Raw genomic sequence first — 6,000 nt, forward strand, 5'->3', positions numbered from 1 at the left:
TACAGTGAAGCCATTCGCAGCTTCCAATGAAGTGGAACAAGGAGGTGCACGCGGCTTATCCACGCAAGTTAATGTCAGCCTTATTGGATATCACTTTTTGGACCGATGAAGTAGATCTTTCGATGAAAAACATTATTCACAACGTTTTCCGCAAATTTTGAAGGAGAACTGGCGGGAAGACGGGTCCTAGGTTCAGATTATTTAGAGAAACAAGAATCGCCTCCCTACTCCCCCACGGCAGTTTTTGCAAAACATAGATGTCGCATATAAATCTTGAGACTTGTCATATTTTTAATCGTTCACCGGCTTTCGACCTAGGGCTCAGGTGAAAAACTCGACCGAAATCTGGCTTGCTTTCATTAAATTTCAAGGCATCTTTCGAACCGTTGCCGGCATCCTTCGCTCACGGATGCCTGATCACCACAAATATCTGCTAAGATATTCAATACACCCAGATTCACGGGGCAATCTATATTGAAATGAATACGACATGGGATGCCGTTGCACTGAAACGTCTCTCAAGATGATCTTCGGCAAACCTTTTTGTCGCGGGATATGGCGTTATCCAAAGACATGTCAGGCGACTATTGGTAGCCACAGGAACATCCCAACCGTTTTGCAATGCCTTTTAGCATGATAAGAGTGTGCATGGTTCCAAAGGCGGTTCAGAAATGAAGAGGCGCATTGTGGACTAGAGGAATCAACGAACAAAACGCAAAGACTTTTTGTGGCCATAGAATTTTTATACAATACTTAAATCCGGAGCTGCTCACATAACGTGAAAAATCGCATAATAATTGCGTAGGCTTGGGATAACCATAGAGTCGGTATAACGAAACAAGAAAGCGGCATAGGCTAGTTACTGCACTGGATAAGGCATGTGTCTAATGAGAGTATCCATAATCGAATTTCGAGTACCGCAGCACGTATCAGTATAATCGAGGGGTCAGCCTTGTTTCCAGATGAGTCCCCCTTTAAAACCAAGTTGGTACGCGAATGGGTGTATATGATGGATGACAGTTTATTAGAGCCTCCGTAGCCTCTGCGGTACTGATTGTTCATCACGGATCAGGATTTCTTTCTATTGCTTTTGAGAAATATGGATGTCTACGAGTTCGTTCTTCGGGTTTTCTAGACCACTTGATGTACCTCTTCGAGTAACTTACCTGTGTTGGCAGCTCTAGTAGATCACAAACCGAATGGGTGAATGTTTGAAAACTGTTCGTTAATTAATACTTTTTCGTGGTACTATTTTATAAGAACACGAACGCGAACTGTCGGAGTTGATAGATTCATTTGAACGAAACAAAAATCCCTGATGCAATGAATGTTTAATTAAATTATATCTCCCTCTCATTTCAGGACTTGAATGGCCAAATGAATACTCCTCACGAAGAAGAGAATGCGCTTCCCAGAATGACATATGTACACTTCAAAACGATCAATTTGTCTCAACATTTCATGACGTCCATTTTGGGCATTTTCTCCTGTGCAGATCGATGGGTGCGCTCCGACATCGTGTATCCCTAACCGCATGTTGGTCGTGTGCGTCAGTCAGGTTCGTTCAGCTGTCCGGTATGATCGACGTAGGTTCCATGTTCGTAATCTACAAACCACGGGGCCTTTCAAGCATAATTCGCAACCCTAAATTCGCAGCCATAATGGAAATTTCTTCTTTTTGCCAGCAAGCGTGCATGAATTTTGGGAAATAATTAACGGGGACTATGGAATTTTAGCTGCCAACAGGAATCATCGACCAAAATTTGTTTGCACAAATGCACCTATGTATATTTTGCATCTCCAAAGACCATTTAAATTCTAGGAGGTTCCGAGAATTTTTTCCGGCGGAAAGCTACCTGAAATTTTCGTTAGTTGTAAGTGAGTCAACGTTTTCCACAATTTGCGGGTTTTTATCACCAGGCAACGTATTCACAGTCGGTGGTGTTTATATACCTTGAGCATTCGCTCACTTGAAGAAATCATCATAGTAAATGATTTTCAATAATACAGGAACTTACATTATACAAGGACTTTCTACACTATGAAGTTGCAAACCTGAAAATGCCGTATATTTCGACAAATCAATCCCATTTTGCGAATAGTGAGCGGCGTCGCACGTGGGAGTCTGTTTGCTCCCTTGGTTTGTATTTTTGTAGTCCAAGTGGACCATTTGTTTTGGACAAGTATCTACTAGCGAGGTTTGCATAATTTCTGAATTTGTCTTACACTAATGGTAGCGTATAGAAACCCAGCTCCGACTTTGTTTTGCCTTCCGGAGCTTTTGGTATTACGCGTCACCCGAATATACCGTTCGCCTGTTACAGATGGAGATGGTAGAGATGTTTTATTCAAAATCGAGAAGAAGGGTTTATTTGAACTGGACTTGTGCCAGTATTCGCTATCCTAAATGTGCCGTGTCACAGCACATTGGGTGTGGTTTTGGGTTATTTATAGTCCATTTGCTCATTTGTTTGCTTTTATAATATAAAACCTAGGGAAGAAGCGATACCTGATAGCGAGACCACTGTTGGGAAATAGTTATTAGCACCAAACCATTTGGTTGGAACGTAATGAAAAAGGGGCCCAAAAATTGCAGCACGGTTCACCCAAACAGCCTTGTGGTTATTTCTGTGACCAGATTCAATTCTACACCCCAACTGATGGTCGATTAGGCAAATGGTGGTCTTTTGTTTTGGTGTTTTTCGGAGAACGTTTACAATTACACTTAATTGCACATTGGGAAATATCGGCTCGTCCGTCATCTGGAACCAATATGGTGCTAACTGTGCGACGCATTACTGACTGGTCAAATCAGTCACCTGCTTTCATTAAGGCCAATTATGGTGGCAATTATTTATTTTTTGGGTTTGAAAACCGAACGCTCCTAATTCTCAAGATGCGATTGTCGTCTCCATTCACACGGATAATCAGCCGTTTCGCAAATATCCGTATATTTCAAACGGCCCATTCCAATCAAGCGTTTAGTCTGAACAAGTTGCAACAGTGATGGTGTTCTGGAGTTATCTTTAGATATAATTCAAACGTGTGAACCGGTTTACGGTGAGTTTGCGGGTAAGCCACCATGCTGAATAAAACCGGTAACGAGTAACCTGCATTGGGATATCTGCAAGAGGGTTCAGCCAGCGGGCTGCTATAACTATGATAACTGACACAAATGCGGACAAAAGGGGCACTTGCTTTCAGCCCGGCCGAACCATCTGCTGAATAACGGCAGGCCATATTTTGCGTTGAGGATCCAGCAGCGGACAAAAGTGGCACTTGCCTTCAGAACGGCCGAACCATCTGCGGCCATATTTTGCGTTGAGGATCCAGCAGCTTACTCGAAATTCCCACATTGCGCGCGCATAGGGATTGATTTAAGGTCAATGAACGTGGATCAGTGCGTCGTAGCCAGTGAACCAGCTCTTGTGTCCAGGGTGAGTATGAACCATATCCCACCGGAGACGAGTTCAGCTGTGCTGCCGAGCGCCAGGAGCTTCAGGGCCGAAACACATCTAGATCTTTTGTGGAGAGATCCAGCACATGACGACCGGGTTTCACGACACTGTTAGGCAGCGTCAATCGTGGAGTCTCCATGCTTAACAGTTCGATTATCCGGCCGTAGAAGTGGGATGAGGAATTAAGGTGACTCGCGGGAGGTGCATGAGTGTATGGTCTAGAGGAATAAAGCAGTTAGGAGGCATGTAAACACCATGAATAACAATGAGAGTGACGGCGTAGAACAACGTTGAGACAGATCCAGGTTCTTATTACAGCATGTAGCCTGAGGAAGCCATGTGGGAAACTAAATATCCAAAGATATCATTTCATGGAGAATTCCGCTGGGCAGGGCTTAACGTTGCAAACTTTCATATATCATGCAAAATAGTGGGTACTGTAAGCTGTGCTCCCAAGTTCCGAGCGGTCCTATTAGCAGAAGTCCAGCGACAGTCGGATTTTCGCCGAATACTGGTGAAGCTTTCCGGATTGTTAGGCGGGAAATACAACAGTAACCTGAAAGGTTGGATTAAATTTTATATGGTTATGGATTTCCGGGATAAGCCTGGGACCAAATAAACCTTACTCGTGGTCCTGATTGATGCCTCAGCTTCGGTATATCAAACTCCTACAATTTACTGCCGGAGACACCCCCAGTCTGTGATATGGCTGGAGGCAGATGAGGATATGTACAACTAAATATGTCCAAAATACATTGGCATCAGCGGAGTTGCCCAAGGTAGTTCGAGTCCACTAGCACTTTGAGGTGTTACACAGATGGGGACCGCTGCGTGGATGGAGATACGGTCGTCGTTATTATCGTGGTTCCCTTAAAGTGATTACAAAGTTAGAGTGAACCATGAGTACTGTGATGCCATACTCGTGACGCATCTTCACAAAAGAGGCTCTGGCTCTCCCGACTAGACCCCCGGGAATGAAATATATGTCCAGGTAAAAAAATGTGATTACTTCCTCAATCGGCCGGGCCGTTGAGTGCGATATTTAAATTATTAAATATGGCATGCACTATGAGAGCGTCGCATTGACGAACAGCGTTTTCTCCCGCGTACTTGACGTTTGCAAGAAAATGCCCCGGGACTTTTCTACCTCACCCGTATTAAAGGCCTTCAACTACCAGGCCGATGGAAGGGTTAAGGCCGAAATTAAAAGAGTAAAGCTCCGAATGAAGGCAATATAACTAGTTAATCCATGTGGAAGGTTCCTTTAGGACTTTACGCGTCTCTGAGGGTTGGCGCAAGCAATTTAAACAAAGCCCAGATTCTGTGGGGCACACCGTTGCTCCATAAAATGCGTCAAAGTGTATGGTTTATACGGTCAAAAAGTCATTTTCGATGTTCGAGGCCGATGGAGGGTTAAGGCCGAAATTAAAAGAGTAAAGCTCCGAATGAAGGCAATATAACTAGTTAATCCATGTGGAAGGTTCCTTTAGGACTTTACGCGTCTCTGAGGGTTGGCGCAAGCAATTTAAACAAAGCCCAGATTCTGTGGGGCACACCGTTGCTCCATAAAATGCGTCAAAGTGTATGGTTTATACGGTCAAAAAGTCATTTTCGATGTTCGAGGAGCTGCCGGCGGGCGGCATTGTGGTCGTTGCACATGCGCATCGTGTGTTCAGCCAGCCTACGAAGGATGCGACCATATAGCATCAGGAAAATACCACACTGTTTTTACATGGTATCCGAGCAACCTTTCTGGAAACGTGAGTCATGGCAACTGGGCCTCCAGCTGTAGCCATAGACCTCATTTTAGAGCTGATCGGCGTTCAAACAGTGATACTTCATTACCGGTAATTCGTAATCCATTTGAAAAACATATTTTAAAAGGAGCAAAAGTAGACACGGAAAGGACTTGGCTCTAGCTTACCAAAATTATTCCGTCGTTCATACCTTCCGAAACCCTCGTTAGGACAATTGGAATATGAACCGACAAGAAACGTCAAAGATTTTGGCAATCGAAAATTTGTGGCTTCGTCTCTAGCCAGGCTTATGGGGCTGGCGCATAATCTATCCCTGGGGTTGAATCGCGCAGGCAGTCTCCAATCCCTTCACCCGTACCATCCGACTATTTGACGAAAATTCAAAGTGAGTTAATCAGCTGGAGAAAGCTGAGCGAAGAGCTCCTGAATCTTAGTTAATAAAAAGCGCCTAGGAACAGCTGAAATCTCACACCACCTCTATGATTTTCATACAATTCGGAGACTACAGAAAGAAACTGGGGTTGCGTTCGTGCCTGTCATGTAAGTAAATTCAACCAATCACGTGAGGCCGATCGAACAGCCTTGGCTCAAGGTCAAAAGTGCGCTCCAAATACAACGATACTAATCGTAATTCTTGTGCTCGCTGACACGTGACAATATTCCTGTGTTTCCTAGGGTTCAGTCTTTCCGACACTTGAGTACTGAGGCGGGCATTGTAGCTAGTTAAAACACGGATTGATGGTGAAGACATCCGATGCTCGCTGCCCGAACATAGTTATAAAGTT

The sequence above is a fragment of the Opisthorchis viverrini genome (assembly GCF_000715545.1).
Source record: "Opisthorchis viverrini unplaced genomic scaffold opera_v5_82, whole genome shotgun sequence".
In the NCBI taxonomy this organism is placed as follows: Eukaryota; Metazoa; Platyhelminthes; class Trematoda; order Opisthorchiida; family Opisthorchiidae; genus Opisthorchis; species Opisthorchis viverrini.